This window comes from Pristis pectinata, chromosome 19, assembly GCF_009764475.1.
Source record: "Pristis pectinata isolate sPriPec2 chromosome 19, sPriPec2.1.pri, whole genome shotgun sequence".
NCBI classification, from domain to species: Eukaryota; Metazoa; Chordata; class Chondrichthyes; order Rhinopristiformes; family Pristidae; genus Pristis; species Pristis pectinata.
In genome coordinates, this window is record NC_067423.1 from 17,214,618 (window position 1) to 17,226,698 (window position 12,081).

At 43.5% G+C, this 12,081-nt stretch overlaps 1 protein-coding gene across 5 annotated transcripts in view; it reads right to left on the reverse strand.

The window, feature by feature from the left end:
* The window catches only part of shank3a (SH3 and multiple ankyrin repeat domains 3a), an 813,035-nt gene that overhangs the window by 742,981 nt on the left and 57,973 nt on the right, over positions 1-12,081 (reverse strand). The gene's annotated exons all lie outside the window — the stretch shown is intronic.

The following is a 12,081-nucleotide window of genomic DNA, read 5'->3' on the forward strand; positions in this document are numbered from 1 at the left end:
TCTACTCTGATGAACTTTGGCTGCCAATGGCCTACCAACTAATTGTTCCCAACCTCAACAACCCCTTTTCCACCCTCTGCTAAAGTGCTTGGAAAAATTTCTTTCTCATAAGGTGTACTACATTATTTTTGAGCACAACTCACAAAACCTTCCTTACCTTTCTTTCTCAATTAATTACTGCAAAAGGTTCAATGAAGAAGAATGAGTCAATTTCAACTCTGTCCTAAATCATTACAAGAGAAGCTTTTCCTTAATTGAGAAACCAAAGTCTAGAAATTGGATTACACCTATTTTTGATGCACGAAGACACCATTGCAATTGGGCTGGTGCAAAATTGGATTCCATACTCAATCTCATGATTTTTTTATGAACTTATATTTGATAAACAATGTTAGGGTATTTTATACCCAGAAAAGTTAAAATATGCAGTTTTCAACAGGACCACAATCAGTTCAGTGCAATTGCTGATATTCTGCTGTGCAAAAATCAGAGGAGGGTGTCAACTCTTTAAGGCTCATTCCCCTTGGTTGCCACACAGCAACAACACACATTATGGCTGCCATGGAGAAAGAGAGTGCAAGGGAGAGGGAGAAAGCTTCCAGATTCACCAAAAGGGGCATAAAGGTGCTCAAAACTTCAAGGAGAGAGTTCCTGTGTGGCTGCGGGACGGAAAGTCCTCAAAACCTGCAAGAAAAATCTTGCAAGTGAATGCTTTGACGGTCTCCTCCAGCACTGAGTATCTCTGGACAAAGGAGCGATGCCGAAACGATGTGTCAAAGTGGTTGCATAAGATCAAAAACCTCTACAGTCTCTCATACAGACACACTTAAGTAAACATACAGACATTTACTCCAACCACATTCCACATTCTCCTGCACCATCACCATTGCCCCCAACCTGTCCTCTCTACAGAGCCAATGCCTCCAAAAAACAGGATGATTCATGGGTCACTCATTATCCTTCATATCCATTTAGGCTAAAATAGTGAGGAGTAGGAGAGAGACCACCCATGTGGAGGATGAGGGATGATCCTCTCATTTCAGGATGGAGGAGGCATTCCTTCTCCTCTTTGGCAGGGGCCACAGAGGTGCAAAAGATAACATGAGCAGAGGTTATATGAAAACCTTTCACATATATTCATTAACAGTGTTTCATTATGATGATTCTATCCCCTTTGAACTAATCTATAATGGACATCATCACAATGCATTCCTATAATAGTGTTTTAAATGCAGCTTCGAAGTGCAATCATCTTCTATTTTGAATTTTGCAAAGTATGAGGAGGCCCTCTCTTTCCTTCCAACTGCAACAGTATAAATCAGAGTAGGAGGAGCAGAAGCAACTTGGAGAGATTGTCAGGAAGGAAGAACGGAGGGAGATGATGACGAGGGCTGAAGGTGATGTTGATGATGACAATCTGAGGGTACCATTGTGCCTGATACTCCATGGTACCATCTTAAAGACCAGCATCACCAGGAATGAGCAAAACAGATTAGAGGAAAATGAGTCAAAGAGTGTATACCTTATACTTCTGGGTTACAGTCTGACCAAATGCAAGAAATGAGAAGAAGCATTTGTGAAATCTGCCTCTCTGTAGCTGCAAACCATGTGACCTCCACTTTGGAGGTCATGGGTACTTTTGTTGCTGGGGATCAGCAATAGCAATTATTCGACAATAGCACACTATCACATAGCACAACTGGCCTTGGCACTGAAGCCACAGATGGAGAACCCATGAAATCTTGCTAACTCTATTCAATCTCAACCTGACTCAGCTGGAGGTCTTGCTGCTGTCACACGGGAACAAACTGAAATCCATACAAAGAGCAATATGTCACCAGAGGCAGCTGGATGTCTTCACTGAGTAGCAAGGTGTCATTCATGAGCAGATTGTTGATTTCAGTAGATTCAAGAATGGAAACCATGACCAGTTCGCAGTTCCACAGGACCAGACTGCAATATGTGGGCAGCCAGCAGTTTTGCATAAACATAGAGATGCAGCATGTCAGCAGATTGCTGTCCTCCATGAGCAGAGAAATACCACACAAGCAGATCACTCTGCACAGGTGCAAAGATATGATGCTCATGAACTCATTTCCTTTCTACAAGTACAGATACGCGCTCCCTCCCGCATTCTCATTCACACATGATGAGTCCAGCTCAGAATGCATGGAGAACTGACTCCAAGGAGAAGAGTAAAGAGAATTACAATCAGTAATTCAGTGTTTGCCGAACTGTAGTTTGGTCCAGCTGCCAACAGATCATATCACCACTGTCTATTTAGACCCCTGAGACGTCACCTGGAATGCAGGTTCAGGACATTGAAGTCCCCTCTCACGAGGGCACTAATTCATCTCCTACCATGATTTCCTGGGCAGCACGTTTATTCGTGTCTCACAGCCAGATAGCCCATTTGTTGGACCTGGACAATAGATTGAAGCCAGCCATCTAGGGCATGAACTTCTCTTGGGCTAAAGAGAACAAACATTTGGATGCAAAATGAAAGAGAACAGCCTTCCAATGCCAGACTGTAGCCACACAGGGTTACTCCAACAGGGTCATCTATGAGTTTATGAAACAGGATAGACACAAGGATATGTTACTTTAGAGACAAATATATTAATTTTCCATTTATGTATTATTTGATTCTGCCTTGTGGTAAAATATTCTCAAGGCACTAGCAACATTCAAATGCATTCTCACTTAAGGCACATAACATCCTTCAATAGACACAGATAAGTCACACTGGTATGGCAGCTTTGCTATATATCTAGAAAGGTTGCTAAGGTCATACTTCTCGGGTCAAAGTGCTCAAAGAAAACCTTCCGTGCTACTAGATAGCAAGTGATGCTTTTCCATTAAGATCAAATACTTCACTGGAGTTGAGAACATGATTATGAGATTATCTGAATAGCAGTAATGGCAATGGTTATTGTGACATCCAAAATTGAATCTTTTCATGGGATTATTCTCCACTGAAGCGTAGAACTCCAATGAGAAGGCTGAGAGAAATGAATAATATCGAATGATGAACCATAGAACAATACAGCACAATACAAGCCCTTCAGCCCACCATGTTGTGCCGAACTTTAAACCACACCTAAGACTATCTGACCCCTTCCTCCCACATATTCCCCTATTTTAAATTCCTCCATGTGCTTATCTAACAATCTCTTGAACTTGACCAATGTATCAGCCTCCACCACCACCCCAGGTAGCGCATTCCATGCACCAACCACTCTCTGGGTGAAAAACCTCCCTCTGATATCTCCCTTGAACTTCCCACCCATTACTTTAAAGCCATGCCCTCTTGTATCGAGCATTGGTGCCCTGGGAAAGAGGCATTGGCTGTCCACTCTATCTATTCCTCTTAATATTTTGTATACCTCTATCATGTCTCCCCTCATCCTCCTTCTCTCCAACAAGTAGAGTGCCAGCTCCCTTAGTCTCTCTGCATAATCCATACTCTCCAATCCAGGCAGCATCCTGGTAAGTCTCCTCTGCACCGTCTCCAACGCTTCCACATCCTTCCTATAATGAGGCGACCAGAACTGGACACAGTACTCTATGTGTGGCCTAACCAGAGTTTTGTAGAGCTGCATCATTACCTCGCGGCTCTTAAACTCAATCCCATGATTTATGAAAGCTAACGTCTCATAAGCTTTCTACACTACCCTATTCACCTGTGAGGCAACTTTCAGTGATCTGTAGATATGAATCCCCAGATCCCCCTGCTCCTCCACACTCCCCAGAATCCTGCCATTAACCTTGTAGTCCACCATGGAGTTAGTCCTTCCAAAGTGTACCACCTCACACTTCTCTGGATTGAACTCCATCTGCCCCTTGTCAGCCCAGCTCTGCATCCTATCAATATCCCTCTGTAAGCTTCGACAGCCCTCCACACTATCCACAACACCACCGACCTTTGTGTCGTCTGCAAACTTGCTAACCCACCCTTCCACCCCCTCACCCAAGTCATTAATAAATATCACGAAAAGTAGAGGTCCCAGAACTGATCCTTGTGGGACACCACTAGTCACAGCCGTTCAAGCTGAATGCACTCCCTCCACAACCCTCTGCCAATTCTGAATCCACACGGCCAAGCCTCCCTGGATCCCTTGCCCTCTGACCTTCTGAAGAAGCCTATGAGTGAGGTGAGACCTGCTCTATGTTAACCATTCCCTGACAGTCTTCCTGGAATCATTGGATGGGAAACAACAGGAATAGACATGTTAGTAAATTGTGATTGTTTGTACAGGAAAGCACATATTGATCACAGCCCAATTGTTGCCAGCTGATTGAAACTTGAAACCTCATCAGTTTTTCCCCAGTGTGGACCCTGAAATGGTTATTTAGTACAATGACTTAAAATAAATCTTACTTGGAGCTCCATGAGCAAGTTCTTATTGCTGAACAAGGGTGGATTTCATTGGCTTGAAATGCTGGTCCCTCAATGCAACAACCTACCTACAGCATGATAATTTGATCCAGATATCATGATTTTACTCTTCCAGCTTTGGGATCTGGGCTTTACCGGAAGATCAGTATTTATTTGCATATCTCTAATTGCGCTAGAGAAGGGGATGGACATCTGCAGTCCTTCTTGTGAAGGCATATTCACAATGCTATTGGGCAGAGAATTCCATGATTTAGACTCATTGATGATGAAGGAATGACATTGTATTTCCATCAGGATGTTCTGCAACTTGGAGGGAAATATATACATTGCAGTATTCCCAAGGCCTGCTACTCTTCTCCTGCTTGTGGTAGAGTTTGCAAGTTTGGAAAGTGATGTTAGATTAGCAATGGCAAGCAACTGTAATCCATTTTCCATTGGAAGACATTGCAGACAATATGGTCTGGTGATGGAGTGATTGAATGTTTACAACGGGGTACAATCAATTGAGTTGCTTTATCCCAGATGCTGTTAAGCTTCTTGGGAGTTGTTGACATTGCACTTATCCAGGTATGTAAAGAATATTCTATCACATTCCCAATTTACACCTTGGAGATTGAGGAAAGGGCTTTTGGGTGTCAGGTGCTGAGTCACTTGCCCCAGGACATTCAGTCTCTGCCCTGCTCATGTCGCCAGTTTGCATGTGGCTGGTCTGGCTGGCTTTCTGATAAATGGTGACCCACAGAATATTGAAGATGATGGTCTTGGCTATGGTAATGCCATGAAATGTTAATGGTAGAAGGTTCAACTTAAGATATCTTTATTAATCACATGTACATCGAAACACACAGTGAAATACATCTTTTGCGTAGTGTTCTGGGGCAGCCCGCAAGTGTCGCAACGCTTCCGGCGCCAACATAGCATGCCCACAACTTCCTAACCCATACGTCTTTGGAATGTGGGAGGAAACCAGAGCACCAGGAGGAAACCCATGCAGACATGGGGAGAACGTACAAACTCCTTACAGACAGTGGCTGGAATTGAACCCAGGTCACTGGTGCTGTAATAGTGTTACACTAACCGCTACACTACCGTGCCTGACTTGTTAGATAAGGTTACTATCTGTGGTGTGAATTTTACTTTGCACTTATCAATCCATGCCGGAATGAAAATGCAAGCATCTTCGTTTGTATGATTCCAACCACCGGTGTGTTTCTTCCCGATGAACATTGACTACAGTTTTACCAAGACTCCTCGACGTCAGGAACAGTAACTTTACAGACAATTGAGGTTAGGCACAAATTAACTGGATCGATCTTGTCCTGCTTATTGTGTACAGGACATACCTGTACCAGTTTTGTTACTGTACTGGAACAGCTTGGGTAGAAGTGTGACTAGATATAGAGCACTAGTCTTCAGTTCTGCAGCTGAGACATTCTCTGGTCCCTTAACCTTTATTGTATTCAATGGTCTCAGCCATATCTTGATGTCAGGTGGAGTGAACCAAATTAGCTGAAGACTGGTTTAAACGATGGTGGAGATCTCATGTGGGAAACAAATTGAATCATCTACTTGGTACTTCTGGCTGAACATAATTATGAATGCTTCAGCCTTAACCTTAGCACTCAAGTGGTTGGTCGCCGTCACGAAGGACAGGGATGCTCTTGGAACCTCCTCCTTCCATTAGTTGTTTATACCACCATTCATGACAGTAAGTGGGAGCACTGCAGAGTTTCAATCTGATCCAATAGTTATGAGCAATTATCTGTGTCTATTGCATGTTTTTGCTGTTTGTTACACATTTCCACCCCTGTGTTTTTATAATAATCTGTTAGTTTTTGGGCATCATAATGAAAACTAGCAGATTTTTTTAAATACCACATTATTAACTGAATTTAATTTCCTCACTGCTATGGTGGAATGTCTCTGGATTGTTCATTTGGGCCTCTGGATTACCTGCCTGATAACTTCACTGCTGTGCCACCACCTTACCTTATATTATTCTTGACTCCATTGGCTAAAATGGTGAATTAGCACCACTGATTTTGAATGGCAGGCTAACATGTTCAGTCTCTCAACCATTATTTGCACCTGCAGAGTAGAACTGTTCTAAGGAAAAATGTGTGCAGAAAAAATACAAAAATATTGCAATTAGCCATTTAGGCAATTAGACCAGTGGCTCATTCATTGATGAGTTATAATCAACGCAACAGGATGCAAAGAAATATTTGTGTCATCTTATGTCCCCTGCCTGATTCTTGGTGCACAATAGTAGTGGTGCAGAGTGAAGTGTGGAGATTTGGCTTGCACTGGGCATGACGATTGTGAGGGCTTTTTCTACAATGGAGACCCTTGAAGCCCATACAGACTATGCTTCCTTCTTCTGTTCAGCTGGGAGAGGTGGTTAATGATATTGAGCTGGGACATGCTCTGGTGGCCCTCCTGCTCTTGCACACTGGGGACTTCAGGCTCTCCCCCATGGCTGCCAGGCTCTGGGTCTAAATGCTGCTCCTCCTCTGGCATCAGATACTACCTGCAGTTCATCGGGCTGTGCAGTATGAAGAAGTCTCCATATCTGCTTGGTGTGTTCTGCAGGGTGCCCTTAAATGGATATAAGAAATGCAATCTCATCTTTCCATGACTCTCCTAGTACTTTGATGATTCTTTGTATTAGCACTGAGCTGGAATGCAAAGAACTGCGAGAAGCCATGATGATCGAAGGTTGCCCCGTCCCTGGGCTCTTTTGTTATTGCTCTCCAAGACAAGTAATAAGCCACCAACACATACATTTGACTTTTAGTACAACTATATATCATATAACTCTTGTTATATCAAATTTTACCTATAATTCTTAAAATCACATGCACAATCTTAAAAAATACAATGCTTCCCCTAAAGTAACAAACCCATATGGTTACCAATTATCCACATAGATCATTCTCTCGACAACCTTTTAAGATGAGATGAGGAATCTTTATTAGTCACATATACATCGAAACACACAGTGAAATGCACCTTTTGCATTGAGAGTTCTGGGGGCAGCCCACAAGTGTCACCATGCTTCCGGCGCCAATATAGCATGCCCACAACTTCCTAACCCGTACATCCTTGGAATGTGGGAGGAAACTGGAGCACACCCAGAGAAAACCCACGCAGACATAGGGAGAATGGACAGTGGCCAGAATTGAACCCGGGTCACTGGCGCTGTAAAGTGTTATGCTAACCGCTACACTACCGTGCCTGCCTCTGAGATCACCTTAACCACAAAGGAATCTTGGTCAGCCCTGGAGGTTCCATTCCCGATGCACTTAATTTTGATTGATTACTTCTTCTAATAGGCTGTGTCATCCATATTGTTTCAGGGTGCCTGCTGACTGCTGACTGCTGACTGCTGACGCATGTCTTGTCCAGCAAAGGTCGAATGATGGAACTAATCCTGTACTTCAACTAGGGGTCCATCCTACACATCATGGTATCGATCATTATCTTCTTGGGTGCCACATGCACATACCTATTGACATCCTTCACTCATGCAGTTCCTGACACCCAGGACTGCTGCAATCTTCCCACAGCTCTTTTGCTAATCTTTCACGGACTGGTGTTTGTAGCACAATCAGAGTGTCCCTGCACTTGAGACCATTTCTACCTCCCCAGCTGGCCTTCCAACTTGAACTGCACAAAACCCGGCCATGTTTATAATTGTTGGCGCATCACTATCTCAGCGAGGGAATATTCTTTATTGGTTTGGGGTGGTCCTGTACATAAGCAACAAGAACCATTGATCCATCACCATCTCAGCCGGGGAATATCTTCAGTTTGTGCGAGGTGATCCTGCACACAAGCAGCAACAACCATTGATGCATTACCATCTCAGCGAGGAAATGTCCTATGGTAGAGTACATAAACAGCACCAAGGCCAGCTGATGACTAATGGACTGCTTGATCTCTTATCCAGTAACTGCCACTTGTGTAGGCGGAACAGTCAGGATCCTCATTAGATGCTGGATGGTATGGGGATATTACGATATGTAACATTCTGTTAGAGCAAAGAAACGTGACAAACTGTGCTGACCTGAAACATAGACCACTATCAGAAACCATTTCCTCCAGGCTCAATTGCCATGTTGAATCTTCACCAACACCCCACTCCTTTCTAACTTGCATAATTTCTCCTCCATACACCATTCAGAGCCAGTTTTAGTTGACATCAAATGGGTTTAGCTTAGAGACAAATGTGAATGTAGCCCTTCTTTCCATCACAAGGTTTTCATACTGCACCAAAACATTCTGCTGACCCAAAGTATGGTTCCAATGCTATGGATTTCTATCCAATCAACATGCAGTGTCTGTAACCAGTAGCCAGTCCTTCCCCATCAGTATTGGCTGTTGTGTGTAACTAGTCACAACTTTAGGCATGGTGTCCTTGTATTGGACAGTAACCTCCCTGAGAATCTTCAAAACCTCCTCAGAGGACACTCACTGAACTGTACTGCAGTTTACCAATAGGGTCGACCAAAACCTGATGATTATCATCAATATCATAAGATAACTTAGCATTGACCTGCAAGAGTCTGTCCATGGCTGTGAGTATATCATTAACTTCTTGGTCTGCCCACTGTGTTTGCAAAGACCCCTCTGAAGTTGCTTACCTTTGCAGCCACACTAGTCTTTCCTACTCTTTTTGCACTTGATAGAGTAGGCAGCAGGTATCTTTTCCCCAGGGTCGAAATGTCTAATACTCCAAGGCATGCATTCAAGATGAGAGGGGATATGTTCAAAGGAGATGTGTGAAACAAGTGTTTGTTTTAAATGCAAAGAGTGGTGGGTGCCTGGAACACACTACCAGGGTGGTGGTGGAGGCAGATGTGATAGAGGCTTTTAAGAAGCTCTTAGATAGGCACATGAATATGCAGAGAATGGAGGGGTATGAACCATGTGCAGTCAGAAGGGGATCGTTTAATTAGGCATCATTAGTTTAATTGGTTCAGCACAACATCATGGGCTACTCAGGAAGTTGCTAGTGCTACTCATAAGGGTTTAAACTAGTTTGGCAGGGGGGTGGGAATGAGAGCACTTGGTCAGAAAGTGGAGGGATTGAGAGAAAAGTAGATGTCATGACCAGCAAGTCTTTAAGGAAGGGCAGGCAGGAGCAAGGTAACAGACACGATGGGATGGATGGATGTTTATTTTAATGCTAGGAGTATTAAGAGTAAGGGTAATGAACATACATGGAGATATGATGTTGTGGCCATTACAGAGATTTGGTTGAGCGAGGGACAGGACTGGATGCTTAATATTCCAAGGTTTCAATGTTTTAGAAAAGATGGAGAGAGAGGTAAAAGGTGGGGGGTTGCAGTATTAATGAGGTACCATATCACAGCTGCACTCACAGAGGACATAATGGAGGGCTCATCCATTGAGTCCAGATGGGTAGAACTTGAAAATAAGAAAGGTGCAATCACTCTGATGGGATTATACTACAGACCCCCACTCCCAATAGACACTGGGATGATGAGGAACAGATATGCAGGCAGACTAGGAAAAGATATAAAAACAACAAGGTTGTTATTGTGGGTGACTTCAACTTCCTCATTATAGACTGGGACTTCCTTAGTGCAAGTGGTTTAGACAGGGCAGAATTTGTTAGGTACATCCAGAAGGGTTTCTTAAATCAGTATATAGATAGTCCAATGAGAGGAGGGGCCGTACTGGACCTGGTATTGGGAAATGAGCTTGGGCAGGTGATTGACATTTCAGTGGGAGAATATTTGGGGAACAGTGATCACAACTCCTTAAGTTTTAAGTTAGCTTATAAATAAAGATAAATATGGGCCTTGCAGGAGAGTATTAAATTGGAGCAAGGCAAATTACAAGAGTATCAGGTAGGAACTAGGGAGAGTTGATTGGGAAACAGTTGTTTATGGACAAGTCCATATCTGACATGTGAAGGGTGTTTAAAGACCAATTGCACAGAGTACAGGACAGGCATGTTCCAGTAAGGAAGGAAGGAATGACAAAGATGGCAGGGTTAGGGAACCTTGGACATTGAGAGAGATGGTGAATTTAGTCAAGAAGATAAAGGAAGTGTATGCCAGGTTTAGGAAGCTAAAATCAAATGCAGGCCTTGAGGATTATAAAGAAGCTGGAAAAGAACTCAAGAAAGGAATTAGGAGAGCCAAAAGGGGCCATGAAAAGTCCTTGGCAAGTAGGATTAAAGAGAATCCCAAGGCATTCTATACCTACATCAAGAGCAAGAAGATAACCAGGGAGAGGGTAGCTCCACTCAGGGAGAAGGGAGAGAACATGTGCTTGGAGACAGAGGACGTGGGAGAGGTCCTAAATGAGTACCTTGTATTGGTATTTTGCAAGGAAAAGGATGTGGAGATAGTGAGATTATTGTGGAGTGTGCTAATATGCTAGGGCATTTTAAGATAAGGAAAGGAGGTAGCGTTGGGTCTCTTAAAGAATATGAGGTGGATGAGTTCCCAGGGCCTGATGGGATATACTCCAGGATATTGAGAGAGGCAAAAGATGAGATTGCTGGGGCCTTGACCAAGATCTTCATATCCTATGTAGCCACAGGCGAGGTCCTGGAGGACTGGTGAGTAGCTAATGTTGTTCCATTATTCAAGAAGGGAAATAGGGATAATCCTGGAAATTATAGACTGGTGAGTCTCACGTCAGTGGTAGGGAAGCTAATGGGGAGGATTCTTAGGGATAGGATTTATGAGCATGTGGAAAACCACAGCCTAATTAGGGACAGTCAGCATGGCTTTGAGCAGGTCAAGTCGTGTCTTACTAACTTGATTGAGTTTGACAAGGAGGTGACGAAGGTGATTGATAAAGGTAGAGCTGTGGATGTTGTCTACATGGATTTTAGTATGGCATTTGACAAGGTCCCTTGTGGTAGGCTCATCCAGAAGATTAAGATGCATGGGATCCACAGTGACTTGGCCGTTTGGAATCAGAATTGGTTTGCCCATAGAAGACAGAGGGTAGTGGTTAATGAGACTTATTCTGGCTGGAGGTCCGTGACTGATGGTGTTCCACAGTCATCCATACTGCTGTTTGTAATATATATAAATGACCTTGATGAAAATAAGGACGGGTGGGTTTCTAAGTTTGCAGATGATACAAAGATTGGTGGTGTTGTGGATAAGTGTAGAAGATAGCTGAAGGATACAGCGGGATATAGATCAGCTGCAGATATGGGCAGAGAATTGGCAGATGGAGTTTAATCTGGCCAAATGTGAGGTGTTGCACTTTGGGAGCTCCCTGAAAGTGGCTGCACAGGTTGCTAGATGGTAAAGAAGATGTTTGGCATGCTTGCTTTATTAGTCGAGACACTGAGTTCAAGAGTCAGGAAGCAACGTTGCAGTTTTATAAAACTCTGGTTAGGCCGCATCTGAAGTATTACATTCAATTCTGGTCACTCCATTATAGGAAGGGTGTGGAGGCTTTGGAGAGGTTGCAGAAGAGGTTTACCAGGCTGATGCCTGGATTAGAGGATATGTGCTATGTGGAAAGGTTGGAGAAACTTGGGTTGTTTTCTCTGAAGTGGCAGAGGCTGAGGGGAGACCTGATACGAGTTTATATAATGAGAGGCATAGATAAAGTAGGCAGCCAGTATCTTTTTCCCAGGATCAAAATATCTACTTGAGGGCATGCATTTAAGGTGAGAGCAG